At 54.6% G+C, this 15,890-nt stretch overlaps 1 protein-coding gene across 2 annotated transcripts in view; it reads left to right on the top strand.

The window, feature by feature from the left end:
- The window catches only part of LMX1B (LIM homeobox transcription factor 1 beta), an 83,317-nt gene that overhangs the window by 56,921 nt on the left and 10,506 nt on the right, over positions 1 to 15,890 (top strand). The window lies entirely within an intron of this gene.

Below are 15,890 nucleotides of genomic sequence, written 5' to 3'. Positions count from 1 at the left end.
AAGCTGCAGAGACCCGGTTTATTTTATTTTATTTTATTTTTTTTCCCAGAGAAACAATAGTTGCCCCTCTCCCAAGTCTGGAATGCTTTACGCCCAGGGTCTGGGACCCCTCATTTAAATTGACTGCGAAGGGACAGGCGCTGTGAGCCCCGGGAGGGGGTTGTTAGGGATGGAAAGCCGGGGGCCCAGGAATTTACAATCCGTTACTTGAGAGGTGTCCTGCCTCCCCCTCACCCCATCCAGGCCTTCGCAGACCCAGCATGTGCCGTAAAGATGTCACATTGGGTGGGGGTTGCTGAGGAGAGGTCTAGGACCTGGCCCCAGGGAAGGGGGGCAGCGGTGGTCCATGGCCCCGGACAGGATCCTGGCTGCACCATGTCCCAGCTGGACCAGCATGGACAAGACCTTCCCTCTCTGAGCCACAGTGCCCCTCTGAAAAGCAGGACACATACAGCTCCAGGGAAGTGGGAATGTTTCCATTGTGCCCCCCAACAATAATGCCAGCCCAGCCATGAGGCAGGTGACAGCCTGATAGGGGTGAGGCCCACAGATCCATGGGGCACTTTGCAACAGGGATTTGGTCAAAGTGGTGCCCCTCTCACTGCTCACCTGTGCCAGACACTGCACTAGGCACATAGCTTATGTACCAGGCAAGAGGCTCTCCTCCTTTACCAAATCCCACACTGCCCTTCTCTCTTATTTGGGGTTCTGACGCTTTGTAGCTGTGAGGCAGGGCACAAGGTGTGGGACCTCTCTGAGCCTTAGTTTTCTCATCTGTGAAATGGCTGGTCATTTCCCCTGCCCTATAGGGTAGAGGGGGAAAGAGAGAAATAATGCCTGAGCTCTGCCCAGAGCCAGGCACACAGCAGGCGCTCAGTATACACTGCTGGAGCAGGTGGAGAACCTGACACTGCAGGGGGTTCTCCCAAGGGAAGGGGCATTTGCAGGAACCTGGGGAAGTGAGTGGGGACACTGATAAGGGGGGGGCGTGGCATGCTGGTGGCTGGGCATTGTGGCCACCCCCACTTTACGGGCAACTCACCACCAGTGGAGAGAGTCAGATATGAGAGCCCCTTAGGAGCCGGATGATGGGTCAAATGTGGGGACAGGTGTCAAGGGAGAGAGACCCAGGCGGCACTTAGGCAGAGGAGGAGACATGGGTCTGGAGGCTGGTCAATGAGGTCAGCTTCTCCTGAGGCATGAGGAGTGCTGGCACACTGATGCAGAGCTGTCCTGTCCAGGGCGGGTGGTGGTGGGGAGGGCCTGGTATAGGGCCCTAAAAGCCCTGAGAACCCCCACTGGGAGCCATGTCCACCCTGAGCAGGCATTCCCAAGAAATGATTTGAGATGGTGATGCTCCAGGCACCCCAATTTCACTGGCTCCCCAGGCTTCAAGGCACTCAGTCTTTGCTCTCCCCAGAGAGTGGGCTTTGGGAAGCCTTGCCCACTGGGCATACCAGCCATTTCAGCCACCTACCCTTAGAGATTCCCCCCAGCCCAGAGCCCTGAGCAAGGACATTAACTAGTCTCAGAGAGGAACATTTAGGAACCTTCTGGCTCAGGAGCAGAGGGTGTATCCCCAGGGCCGTATTGCAGGGAAATGCCCTGCCAGGCAGGGCGTGTGGGCTGTGGGCGTGTGAGTGTGACTGGGGGGGGAGGGGAGCAGAGTAAACAGCCACTGCCCTGTCCTCTCTGCGGCTGTGGCCAGGTACACAGGCCTGTTTGGACAGCTGCCTTGTCTGTCCGTCTGTTTGGGAGATGCTGGCTGATAGATGGGGGTGGGTGGGCTGTTAACCCCTCACTGTCTTCAGTGCTGCAAGCACCCTGCCTCCCGTGGCCTACAACAGCATCAGAGAGTGGCCTCGGCTGTCCCCCACCCCAGCTTCTCTCCAGGAGGACAATTCTAGCTTGGAGCTGGGGACAGTGACTAAGTGACAAGGTGAGAAGAGCTCCAGGGCATGGACAGTCTGCTCTCCACCTCCACCAGGGAGCCAAGAGCAGAGAAAGGCATCTCTTCCTGTGGTGACCAGGGGCAAAATCTGTCCCTCTGTGCAGAGCCTTCCCCCTCACCCCCACATCCATGCCCCAGGGAGCCTCCTCTATATTTATTAAAAAAGCCAGCTGCCAGTGTTTCTAGGGGCTGCCCGTCTTCACAAACACCCGCTCAGCCTGGAGTGGAGGAGGAAGGGGGGTGTTCAGGGCTATTGGCATGAGGCCCCTCTGAAGAGTGAGCAGGCTGAGATGGGGCTTGGGGCTGGCTGGGGTGGAACCAGGCTCAGATCCTGAGAGCCTGACTTAGTAGGAGGTCCCAGACTCAGTGATGAACTGTACACCCTGCAGGCTGAAGTGCCCTGAGATGGAACTGACTGTAGACCTGGAGTCTCTATGGGGTCTCCCAACCACTGCCGTGTGTCCCTGTCTCAGTACTTGCTCATCCATCCCTGGGTAGGGCTCCTCCCACCCACCCCAAAGCCCAGGCCGTCACTACCCTGCTCCTTGACTACCCCCCCCCCAGCTCCTTGACAACCTGCCGCTTCTCCCACTCCTGCAGCACCCCCCTCCCAGCAACCCCCCCCCCGCACCTCTCCCCTGCAGCACCTCTCTCCTGCAGGGCACCACTGATATCCGCTTAGCCAGTCTTCCAGATTCCACTCTGCTTCCCCACCCTGGGTCCCTCTCTGCAGCCAAAGTGATCTTTTAAAAATGTAAATCGCTCAAGCGATTCTCCACTTAAAACATTTCAATGGCTTCCCATGGCTCAAGATTAAGACAAAAATCCTTTAAATGTCCCACTAGGCTATCAACAGGGCACGGGTTAAATAAATTAGGGTTTGCCCAGACAATAGAATGTCGGGCTGCTGTAAAAGGAGGTGCTCCAGGCCAAGATAAGGAATCCTCTCTCACAGTTATGCGGTGGGAAGGGGGTGCATGGAGAACAGTTTTAGAGTAAGTTAGTGTTTGTGCAAAAAAAAAAAAAAAAAAAGACAAAACCCCAACCAGTCCCCATTTAAGAAAAAAAAGCTGGTGGGAGGGGAATACAGTATACCCGCGGGTTTATGTTTGTGTTACATAGGTATTGCATTTCTTGGGAAGGGGGCTCAAATGTAAGACTTTGGTTGCCTCTGGGGAGGGGGCCTCAATGGCTAGGGATAGGCCAGAGGAGGCCGAAGACAACACCTTTTTGTACATTTGAATATTAAGCCATGCAGTGCATTACCTATTCAAAAATAAATTCAATTTTTTTTAAAATAACACTTTTTTTTTTTTTTTTACTGGGTGATCGGCAAGAAGACCCTGTACTGTCACTCTGCAGCCTCCTCTTGTTCCACGCACACCCTCTGCACCTTTTATTTCTGGTTAATTCTGCTCCTGTCTCTGGGCCTTTGCATTCACTGTCTCCTCCACTGCCTGGTCTGTCCATCGTTTCCCTTCCTGGTCTGGCTGATTCTCCCTCTCTGGTCTATGCCCAAACCTGTCTTCAGGAAAGTCTTCTCGGATGCGCCGCCCACCCGCAACCCCCAGCCTGGGCTGGATCAGGAACAATTGTTTCCATCTTCACGTGTGCGTGTCTCCCTTCTCGGCTCATGAGTCCATGTGGGCTGAGCCCACTCCTGGCTTGGTCATAGCTTCCCCTGTGCCCGGCACTGAGCCTGGCCTGGGCATTTGGGGGAATGGGTGAACCAGCAGGGAGGAGAGGATGCCGTGAGAATTCCCAAGGGGCTGTTGCCAAGGGTCGAGGAGGTGCCCACCAGGGCCTTAAAGTGCAAGAAGGATTTTGCCAGACTCACAAGGTGGACAGTGCTCCACGCAGAGCTCAAGGAGCTGGATGTCTCTAGCCGTCAGTCTGCCAATCCCTGCTCCCCCACGCTCAAGCTGTGCGTCTTGGGCAAGTAACTTCCCCTCTCTGCGCCTCAGTCTGCTCCTCTGCAAAATGGAGGCATTGGCGGGGACCTGCCCTAGTTGCCCCGGGGGGGGGGGGGGTGTCTGGGAGGCCCGCCGGGAAGGCGCGCACACAGTCGGTGCTGGATGAATGCTGGGGGAACCGTGGAGGGCGCGGGAAAGGGTTAAAGCTGGGCGCTTTTTAATTGTCAAATGACTGCGGGCGATTAGCGCTGGCAGCTTCCTCAATAATCGCTCTTCTCTGTACCTGCTGGGAGCTTAATTAAAAAACAAAGAGGCTCAATTTAAAGGCCATTACTATGCTAATGCGGCTGGGCGGGCGGTGATTAAGCGGCTCCGGCAGGCGGCGGGCGGCTGGGGCGGGGCGCGGGGCGATCAGTTACCCACTAAATGGCCGGGCGGGCGCCGGGCAGCGGCCGAGCGCCGCGGTGCCCGACCCCAGGCGCCGGGGCCTGACCTGCCGGGCTCGCCCCCCCACCCCCGCCGTCCTCCGCCGGCCCCGGCGACACCCAGCGAGGCGGTCTCCCAGAGCCTCGTCTGCTCCCCAGCGAAGGGTCTGGCAGTGGGTAGGAAATAATGCCAGCCGCACCTCCGAGGGCCTCCTCGTGCAGAATTTCCTGCTGCCTCCCACCAGCACTGAGTCCTGTGGGCTCTGGTGAAACCCACTTGTCGGCTTCGTCGGCCAGGCCCCTCAGCTGGGGGGCATGTTGTGCCCACGCACTGTGGCTGGGTCCTGGCACCCACAGGTCTCAGGCTCACACACCACTGGGGCATTTGCTCCCCAGTCCCCAGCCACCTTCCCAGCTCCCAGGAAGGAGGATGGGGTGGTCACCAACCAGGTGACCTGGAATGAGGCCCTGGCTCTAGGACTCACTGGGTGACCCTTGTAAGGAAGAGACTCCTACGTGCCAGGGTGGTCATGCCATCCACCTATGTGTGAGGCCCCTACATGTGGCGAGGGGCTACTTGAGAAGCTCTGAGCACAGGGCTAGTCTGGTTGCTATGAGTTGGACGTTTAGTACCAACATATGCCAGGGTGGGGCTCAAAAATTTGACTGCAAGAGCACAGGTGGGGAGGGCAATCTGGGGAGTTACTTAGTCCATGAGAGAGACTGGGCGGTGAGGTTCTCAGAGATTGGGCTGACAAAGTTAATGTTCTCTTCTGGTTACATTAAGAGGAGTATAGTGTGGGGAATGAGGGAGGAGATGGCTCTTCTTGCCCCTGAAGGCTCAAGTCTTTACCCCATGGCTTTGACTCTGAGCATGTTTTCATTGACTACCTGATAAAACACGTGATTGTAAACTTTGGTGATTTTGTTGGTAACACTGAAAACCACCCACCCTACCTGAGCCTAGAGGATATTTTAACTTGGTAAATTAACCAGTAGTAAATACAATTGACAACAGTGAAACTACCCATGGTAAAAACATGTGTCACTGTCTACAAATTACCCGGAGAGTCAGATCTCTACAGTCAGTAAGATGCAATTCGAGCACAGACCTGTTTGTAGAGCAAAACTTTATTGAAAATTGTTCATGGAAAATAATTTATCTCAATGAAAATAATTTCAGTAAAATAAAAATGGAAATGGAAAAAGTTGTAAATTATTTAACTGCACTAGAAAGAAAATTGATCAAAAAATTAAATTGCCTTAATGGAGGTTGCTCTAGAAAACACTTACTCAAAGGAAGTTTATCAGTGTCGTTACAACCCTAATTAAAATGCTGTGGTCTGTGTCCAGGGAGTCCAAATCCTTGAGGTCAGAATGATGAGGCCAAATGTCAGCTGGTCAGCGTTAGGCTCTCCAGCGGTGCCTTGGATTTCTCCTTCTCAGAACTCCTTTCTTCTGGAAAACCTTGTTCCCCATCACACCGGGAGCTCACTGAGGGGAAGTGACCCTGTGTCTTGTCCCCCGCTGATTCCTCATCGCCTGGCACAGTGCGTGGCCATGGCGGGTTTGGACAGTGCTTACAGGATCCACAAGTCTTAAAACAGAAGCTTAAAAGGCAGTTTCTGCTTTCAAGAAGAGGAGTGATGGCACAAGATTTGGCCGTGAGCAAGTGCCTGAGTATGTGTGCAACGGTTGGATGGGTGCAGTGGATGGATGGGTGGATGGCTGAGAGGGCGGCTGCATGAGCGATGGGTGGATAGTTGGGCAGGTAGATGGCTGGCTGGATAGGTGGTTAGATAGAAGGGCTAGCAGGCTGAGTAGGTGGGTGGGTGATGGATGAGTCGGTGGAAACAAAAGAAAGCTGATCTGGCTTCTTTAGCCCAACATTCAAGGCTTCCAGCCTGACCCTTCCATGACTGACCCACTCTCTCCCTAACCCTGGAAATGGCCTCTCTGCTTTTCTGCCCCTACACAGAGCCCAAACTTTGGAATCAGACACCCCTCTATTCCTATCCCAGCCCTACCATTACCCCCCTTTCAATCTTTTGCACTCTTTATGGCCCCTTCCTCCAGGAAGTCTTCCATGATTCCCCTATCCGTCGCCCTGTACTTCAGCAGGCCCTGCCCTGGATCTGACAGCCTTTCCTGGGCACACAGGTGTGGGCCTGGCATTTTCTGACCACTCAGGACCCTGGAGAGAAATCCAGAGGTCTCTGCATCCTATGGTGTAGTCTTTCCTCTTACCCCTGCATGTCAGCCCCTCACTTCTCTGTAACCTTCCAGCCCAGGTCATGGGCCCAACAGCTCTGAGCTGACTGCTAGTGCAGAGCAATTCCAAGTGGTGGGCAAGGAGGAGGAGGAAGAGAAGGCTGAGGCAGGAGAGGGCTTCAAGCACAGGGAGATCTGGGAAACCATGCAGTGAGGCAGGGAGAATGCGCAGGAGCTCTGGAGCCCAACATCCCAGCTATGATCCCAACTCTGACCCTGAGCACCACTGTCCCCCTTTGTGAAAAGAGAGTGGCAGTGCCTCCCTGTGAGGGGTCTTTTGGGAGAGGGGTCTGTGTGCAAATGCCACTCAGGGCTTGGGATGTAGGAAACAGTCGGTAAATTTCAGCGAGTAATAGTAACAGTAACAATGGCTGCTGGATTTGGCAACCAGGAGCTCCTGACCCCTGGTGAGAATGGGAGAAGAGAAGCTGGGATCAGACCCCTCAGAGGGGTCTGAGGAGCCAATGGGAGGAGAAGACTCCTACTGTGAGCTCAGCAGGGGCCCAGCTCAGAGTAGGTGCTCAAGGAATGTTAGGTAGGTGAATAACTAAAAGAATCATCAGATGAATTAATCAGGGAAGGGCAGAAAAAAGAGGGGAGAGCTTCAGCCTAAGGGTCAGTAAGTAATACAGGTAGAGCCCTTTGCTTGGGGCCTGGCCTGGAGCCCACAGACCTTCTGATTGCTGCCCAGGCTAGGGAGCAGGAAGCGGCCTGTGGGAGGAAGCCAGGCGAGGTGTTCCCCCTTCCACCTGCCGTGCCACGTTGTCTCTCCCTGATGTCACTAGGGGAGGTCTGATCCCCAGAGAAGCCCAGTAACACCACGACCACCCCCATGGAAAAGAGCCTCCTAAGGCGGAGGCTGGGCAATGCCTCCACTTACTGCAGGGTTTGTAGCCCCAAAAGTGAGAGGCTAGTTATCAGACACCAAGCCATGTGTGCACACAGCAACTTACTCTTAGGAGTGTGTATGTGTGTGAGAGAGTGTCTGTGGGTATCTGTATCCTGGTGGCTCTCAAACAGTATCTCCAGCCTGGGCCTCTCTCTGAACTCCAGACTCCTGTATGCAGCTACCCCTGGACGCATCCTCGTGGCTGTTCAAAGGCAGCTCACATGCAACATGTGCAGAACCTCACCCGTCGTCCTCCCCTCCTCCACCTGGCCTCCCACTCCATTTCATTTCATGGCAACTCCATCCTGCCCATTGCACAGGCCCCAAAATCATATGTCCATCCTTTCTCTGTTATCCTTGGGTGTCCCTGTCTACCTGCAAAATACCTCCCCAGTTGGACCACTTCTCAGCACCTCCCTGGGTCTAAGCAGATATTATCTTTTGCCTGGATTATTCAGATAACCTCCCAACCCATCTCCCAGCTCTGACCCCCACCACTACACAGATGCCTGAGGAACCAAGATGTCAGATCATATGCCCGCTCTGCTCAGAACCCTCCCACAAAGTCAAAGCCCCATAAGATGTGCCCCCTGCTTCTACTCACACATCCTTGTCATTTTTCTAACACCCTCGATCCACTCAGCCTCAGGCCCTTTGCACTTGCTATTCCCTCTGTTGGGAACCCTCCCCCGCCACCCTGCCCCTCCAGATCTCTCAGTAAGGCCTCTGACTGTTCTTTTTAAAACCCCTGGCCACCTGCATTGGGCTTCCCCCTCCATTTTTCTTCATCACATTGTCACCATTGTTACACTCTATATGCTACAGATTTAACTGTTGCCTGTCTCCTCACCCATTAGACTGGAAGCTGAGCTGTCCATTTGCTCACTGCTCTATCCCCAGCCTCCAGAGAGTTGTCTGGCACCTAATGGGCACTCCATAAAGGTGTGCAGATTACCGAATGTACACCCGCCTGGCCAGGCTGCCCCCTGGATGGTACCTGGGGCTCCCAGCTGTGTCCATCCCTCCCTGCCCCTGGCCACCAGCTCCCGACAGCGCCCCCACCCCTGGGCCTGGATCAAAGGGCCTTGGAATCAGCACCCCCCCCCCACAGCTGGGTCTGCGCGCCCGCAGGAAGCTCCGGGGCAGCCCTCGCTGCAGGCCCGCCCCAGCGCGGTGAGGCCCGCGCTCCCGGGGCCACTGGTCCGAGCGCCTGGCCACGCTGCGCATTCCAGCCCCGTGATTGACGCGCGCACCGGGGCCCCCGCCTGCGGCTCCCGCCGCCCGCCTGGCCCGCTGCCACCGCCGCATCAAAGCAGATGTTTGCAGCTGGTTTGAGTTGGATCCCCATCAACAGGCCCCTTTTTGTCTCAAAATAAAAAACAGCTACGCCCGGAATGATAAGGACGCAGCAGGCACGTGGGGGAGATGTCAACGAGTCGGGGAGGGAGGAGGCCAGGCGGCTCCCTCTGCCTGCTCTCACCCCATCAGCTCCTCCAAGTGACAGGCAAACTCTCGCAGCAGCAGCTGGACCCCCAAGCGTGTCTAGGGTCCTGTCCCCTGGGCCCCTGTGAACTCCAGCTCATCTCTCAACAGAGAGATGGCATCCTCACAGCCGTCACAGCCCTAGAGCGAGGAATAATAATGTTAGCTGCCGTTTGCAGGACTAGCTGTGTAGGATCCTGCCCTACGTGCTCCACGACTTTACGTCCCGGGATCCTCGCCACCAGCCTAAGAAGGACCTGGGGCATAGAGAAGCTAAACAGGTTACAGTGACTACTTGTGGGGATTGTGGTCCTTGCCCCAAGGTTGGACAGTCCATGTTTGCAGAGCTGGCATTCAGACGCTTCACACCTTTTCTTTTGACTCCAGAACCAGCTTCCTGATTATGTGTCATGTCATCTTTGCCAGGAAGTCCCCAGCCCTTTTCCAGGTTGATTGTCATGATTTCCTGTGCCCCTCAGCTTGCCAAGTGTAGCCTATCAAAGCTCATATCGTGCTGTGCCAGCCTCCATGGGACCAGATTTGGCCCCATTCTGTCCCTCAAGCGTCTGTCAGGAGCCTGTTTCAGTCAGCCTCCGTGGGTGTCTGCTGGGTGAACCTGAGAAGGTATAGCCAGTGGGATGGAGGGATGAGGTTCCCTCCCCATGGAGGGAGGGTTTCCAAGGACTGTGGGACTTGGGCCTGGAGATACCCTAAAGGAAGCCAGGCTCAAATCTGCCTGATCCCCTCGCCCTGGGCGAGGATCTGATGGAACCCTGTACCTCAGAGGCACAGACAGACAAACAGACAGGGATAGCATGGACCCAATGATGTGACTGGAGGCTTCATACTGAAATTGGAAGTGAAAAAGAGAAGGCTCCAGAGCCTGTGTCCCAGCACCATGCTGAGACTCAGGCTGGGGAGGGAGTGGGATGCACACCTGCCAAGATGCCCTCTGTGCCAGGCACTGGGCTAGACCCTCTCACACAAGTTAAAACTCAGAGGATTCTTAGTTGCCGGGTGAGGGAAGATCAATACCCACTTTTTACAGAAGGGGAAATAGAGGCTCAAAAAAGAGATGTGACAGGCACCTGGGTGGCTTGGTTGAGCATCCAACACTTCGATTTCAGTTCAGGTCATGATCTCAGGGTCCTGGGATTGAGCCCTACTTTGGCCCCTGGGCTTAGAAGGGATTCTGCTTGAGATTCTCTTCCTCGACCTCTGCCCACTCTCACGCTCTCTGTCTCTCTCTCTCAAATAAATAAATCTTTAAAAGGGGTGAGGGGAAATGTGAATGACCCGGGGCCACAGAGCTGGTGCTGGAGATGTGTAAAGTGCACCTCTAAGCTGAGGGGGCTGACAAAAAGCTCTTTATAAGCAAGAGAATAGAGGGACCAAGGACAGAAAAAGGATTGGTCTACCCTGAGCCAAGTGTCCAGGCCTGACCCAGTCACAGATGGCTGGGGGAGTCATTTAATACCATTATGGCCCTCCCACCCCGAGGGCTTTCCCTGTGTACTAGAGATAGGTGTGCAGTTGGACCCCAGTACAACAAGAGGTACATAAATAAATGATGTAGAAGTTAGGAATTGATTTCTGGATTGCATGGTTGTGAAGGGGGCCAAGAGCAGTGAGTTCACTTATCTTGCTACCTGCTGGCATTCTCAAACTCCTAGAAGCAGGGTATCCAATGTTCTCTTGTCCTGCCTGGCTGCCTGTTTCATTTCTCACAAGGTTACTCATTCATTCAGCAGACGATCACTAGTCCCCTTCTAGATGCCAGAACCCAGCATGGGATGGGTGTGTGTGTGTGTGTGTGTGTGTGTGTGTGTGTGTGTGTGAATTAGACCCAGTTTCTGAACTCTAGGTCAGCGAGGGCTTCAGACACACAAATATCTGGGTCTCAGGGAAGGCTTCGCAGAGGAAGGTACACTTGAGTCAGGAAAGTTGAAGAGGAGTTCAACAAGGAGCAAAGGAAAGGGGGAGAGAAGACAGCCTGTGGGGCAGATGCAATTTTAAGTGTTAAGGAGGCAGGAAAGAGCAATGTTTTCAGGGAGCAATGAGACGCGTGGCAGCTGGAGCAGAGGATCTGGGGCTGGAGTTGAGCCTTGAGTGCCATGATTAGGTCTTTGGGCCTATCCTGAACTTGTTGGGCACTCTTGGATCGAGGACCCAGTGAGGGGCTACATAAGCTGCAAGACGCAGCCAGGGGGTATGGGAATGGTAGTACAGTGAGGTAGGGAAAGGGGAGCTTCCACTCAGGGAGGATGGTTAACAGGTGCCAGAAGTCTTGAAGAGATAATGACAGCAATCATGGTGCCTCCTTACTGAGCCTGCCTCCTGGTGCCCAGCCATTATTCCCATTGAAGAGATGGGGCCACTGAAGCTCAGAGAATTGGGGCCTGGCTATTTTTCCTGTGCTCGGAAGTGACAGAGCCAAGATACCAAGCCTAGTGCACACTTAATGGACTTGAAGAGCTGGGGATGAAAATCCACAGGGAGAGGCTGGAGGGTCCCCAGGAAGTTAGGGAGCCAATTTTATTGGGGATAAAAGAATCAGATATACTGCATCGCCTCTCTGCAGTTGTCAGTGGCTTAAGAGAAATTAATTAATCAGATTTGTAATCCATGTTCAAATGCTCCAGAAAAAATTGGTTTTCAGAATTTTGTTTATTAGCTTTATGAGTTTAATAAATTGAGCATTAAACAAATAAACCAATAAAAACTCAGAGGAGACAGAGATGTGTTCTCATAGCCAGGGACTCTTCAAGGGAAGGACATCCCTAAAAAGGGAATTTTTTTACTCAGAAATCACAGATGATCCTGGGAGGGGGATGTATTTGTGACGGGGAGAAGTTCAGTTTGGTTTAAGAGAAACCCACTCAGCAACACCTGCTGGGTGCTGGCCGTATGCTGAGTGATAAGAACTTGGTCATTCAGAGCCTTGAGGGTAAACAGACATTGGATTGGCATGGAACTCCCAGCAAAGGACAAGGGTGATTGATGGGCAGAGAAATACTTGGATGCACAGACCAAGAGAGAGTATATGGTGGTGCTGCCATGTGACCTTGAGCCTGCCATCTGCACTTTGGTTTTTACATCTATAAAATGGGAATAGAAACAGTGTCCTCCTTTAAGGGTTCTTCAAGGACTCGATGAGGTGATGCTCTTGATGATAACTGAGTCCAGTAACAGGGAGATAGACAAACATACAGAGAATTGAGCCAGGAATGCTTTATCCAGCTCATGTCATGACAGAAGCTAGAAGGACCCAAAACCCAGGGTGGTCATGAGGGAGACACCTGGTTGGGACCTGTAAACCTGGTGTCAGGAAGGCTGCTCCCAGGAGTGATGGAGACCCTAGTGAAGGTGACCAACAAGAGAACAAGAGAAAGGCAGCTATGTGGAGTGCCTTCTTCATGCCTGGAACAGTGCCAAGGGCTACACATGCAGTAGGCCCTTCCAGCAACCCTATAGGTAGGTACACCATTCCCATTTCATAGGTGAAGAAACTGAGGCTCAGAGAGGTTAAATGTCTTGACCAAAGTCAAGACACGGGGACAAAGTTATGTATCCAGGATGGAACCCTGGGCTGCCGGTTCCAGTACACCCCCCCCCCACACACACACACTGCTGTCCTCCAGGTGCTACTCACTTCCCAGGGCAGGTGGTGACTGCTCCCACCAGACCAGGTTGGGGTGAGAACCGACTTACCCTACCTCACAGGCAGAATAGCACTATATTGGTTGGTTCAGCGTTCATTCAGCAAACATTCTGCTGCTCACCTTAACCGTGAAGGGGGCCTTGTGCTCAGCTCTGAAGATAGAGGTGACCCTGGGGAAAGTGCACCTGGAAACAGATAAAGTGGATTCCTTAGGATAAATACCGTAATGGGGAGGAGATGTGAGAATGGGGAACTCAGAGAGGAAGACATCTAAGACTGGAGAGGAGAGGGAGGGCTTCCTGGAGGAAGGGATAGCCATGCTAAATCCTTCAGAATAAGCAGGTGTTTGGCTGTCAAAGGTTGAGGGTGGGAGGAATGGTGTTCTAGACACTAGGGACAACAGGAGGAAAGGCTTGGCGGTTCACATGGAGAATGGGGAAGGGGGTTGTGTGGGTTGCTGGCAAGCCTGTGCGCCTGTGGTGTGGTCATGAAGCTGCCCTCTGGATTTGGAGCTCCTGGATTGGGAACCTGGACCAGGAGACTGGCACCGAGAGGGCGGTGCAGCTGGAGGGGAAGCAGGGGGTGGGAAGTTTCAGAGCCTCCCCTGACACCCCACCTTCCCTCAACCCCAGGGCCTGCCCCATCTTGGCCTCTCAAGCCCAAGTGTGGGAAGCAGAATGCACCCATTTGGGACACCCAGCACAATTCTGGGGAGTGGGGACTACTATCCCCATCTTCTAGATGAGCACACAGACTCAGACTTGCCCAAGGTCACAGAGCCAGTGAGTGGCTGAGTCAGGATTGAGATCATGACCTGGGCTCCAAATCCAGTGCCTTGGGTGCAGTGCGCTGGTAGGGCCTTTCACATCAGGCTCCAGGGCCCCGGTGGGGCAGGAAGGCTCAGAGCCCCTCATCCTGAGCACCTCTGTCTCTGGTCCGTATTTGTAGCTTCTAGGCAGCCTTCCTGGAGAGGCCCACTCCCGGCCTCAAAAGGCCTGCCCAGGGATCCCTGGGTGGCGCAGCGGTTTGGCGCCTGCCTTTGGCCCAGGGCGCGATCCTGGAGACCCTGGATCGAATCCCACATCGGGCTCCCGGTGCATGGAGCCTGCTTCTCCCTCTGCCTCTCTCTCTCTCTCTCTCTCTCTCTCTCTCTCTCTGTGACTATCATAATAATAATAAAAAAAAAAAAGGCCTGCCCAGCTCACAGACCTCTCCCTCTGTGCTCACTGCTTTACACTGACAGCTCTCTGCATCTTCACATGGAGAAGTGGGCAGTGCCATTGAGCCCATTATACAGATAAGTAAGCTGAGGCTCAGAGAGAGGAAGCTTACTTGTCCAGTCGCTAGCCAGGAAGTAGTGGAACCAGACGCTGAACCCAAGTCCATCCAATCCCAGTGCCACCTGCCTGTGGCTGGGCCTGCTTCTCAATGGCCGGTTTCACCAGCCCTTCAGGGTGGGAGGGGTTGAGGGGGGGCCTCTCGGACAGGAGGGGACCCCCGCTGGTGCCCCCAGCCCCTCCCACACGCATGTGAGTTGTGCTCACCGCAGCTCCATAGACAATGGCAGCCCCATAATTGGGAGTGAGTATTTCATGCGTCCCCCCTGATGTTTTATTGGGTGGAGAGATGCTTGGAGACCAAGCGGATGGCACATTCCGTTTATAAAGTGTGCGCAGTTTGCTTTATATGCCGAGTTTTTGCAATCTAGATAACAGATGACGCCCCGAGTGGCTGGCACTGCCTCCGTAATGGCGGCGCGGAGCCTTTGGAGAAGTATTAATAATAGATTGTGTTGATGAGTTTGGAGAAAGTAGCAATCGACCCCCTGCTGCCAAGGCATTAGCACGGCTGTTCCGAATGCAGCCGCCACCAGCCTGCATGGTGGCGGCGCCTGCAAATGCGGGTCACCCCAACCGCTGCCCCCTCTGCTGCCTAAGAGGACCTCCTGTGGCCCCGCCGTGCCAGCAGAGAGCTGCAGCCAGTGCCCGTCGGCTCTTCTCCCGAGGCCAGGCTGCAGACTGACGTTAGTGCGGTGTCAGACCAGGAGGTAGAGGTGTGGGAAGGGGACAGAGGGGCGGTGAGGGGGGGCAGGGCAGAAGCATCCTCCGTGTCAGAACATCAAGTTCTGGAAGACTGGCTCCTTCCCCAGCCCCTTGGCAGAGCTGGACGGCCAGCCAGATTGCTAGGGGCCTCTGCCATGGTCGGTTGGGTAGGTTGTACCTTGAACGATGGTATCCGGCCAAAGGGCCAGATCGGAGCTTGAAATCCAGCTCTTGTCCCCCTTGCAAACCCAGGCACTGTGTCTGCCTGCAGCCGACAGCCCAGCCTGAGCCTCAGGCCCCCTGAAGCCTTCACTCACTTGCTTTGGCAGCACCCATCAAGGCGGTTTTGAGGATCAGACAGAGCCAGGCCCTGCCTCGTGGAACCCCTATAGAATTGAAGCTGACAGGGGCATATGCTGTCACTGTCACGTGACACTTATTTACTGAGTTCAGTGTCATTGGACCCTGCCAGCAGCCCCGTTAAGGGAGGTCCTGTTGATAACCCCATTTCACAGTAGAGGGAACTGAGGCCTGAGGGCAGCCCAGGTAAGCACACAGGAAGCCACGTCCCCCTGACTGGGGTATCCAAGAAGGCTTCCCAGAGGAGGTGGTGTTGGGAGTTGGGCACTGCAGGATGAGTAGGAGCCTGCTCGGTAGACTAGAGGTAGATGGCAGGGGGTGCTGAGGCTGCCCCCAGTTTGAGCACCCGGAGCCAGTGCCAGGGCAGCAGGCAGGGCTCAGATTGGCCCTGTCCACTGCGCCCTACTAGCTCGTCATGGGCGGCGCTGATAGCAGCCCCGGGAAGGGAGGCAGGCCGAGTGCCTTGCATTTATGGCCATTTCTGTTCCAGAACCGATTAGTAGAGAATTGCAGCTGTAATCTGTGCCTGTGATGGCGGGCCATAAAGAGGGATGGGATGCGCACAGCGCTCCCAAGGTGGCGCCCGCAGACGTGGCCCAGGGACGTAGGGAATGAAAAATGGTTTTAATTCCCTCCCAGCAGCAATAATTTGATTCTTCATAAATTTTTCCATCAAAGTGTTGTTGAGGCTGAGTTCCCACAGAGCAGGGCACGTGATGGGGAGCGGGGAGCCCGGAGGAGCGGTCAGTAGGTAAGGGCAGAGGAGGGGCTGTGCTGCTCAGACCCTTCTGCACACGCTGGCCGGGGGGCATGGAGACCCCCTCCTGGCTTTGTCTCTAGAGATGGAAGACGGATCCAGTCTGTCATAGAGGGGCTGGAGCAGGCTCAGGCTCCAT

Source organism: Nyctereutes procyonoides, unplaced genomic scaffold, assembly GCF_905146905.1.
Source record: "Nyctereutes procyonoides isolate TBG_1078 unplaced genomic scaffold, NYPRO_anot_genome, whole genome shotgun sequence".
NCBI lineage: Eukaryota > Metazoa > Chordata > Mammalia > Carnivora > Canidae > Nyctereutes > Nyctereutes procyonoides.
The sequence above is the reverse complement of the archived record's forward strand: the minus strand, read 5'-3'. Positions and strand labels throughout refer to the sequence as shown.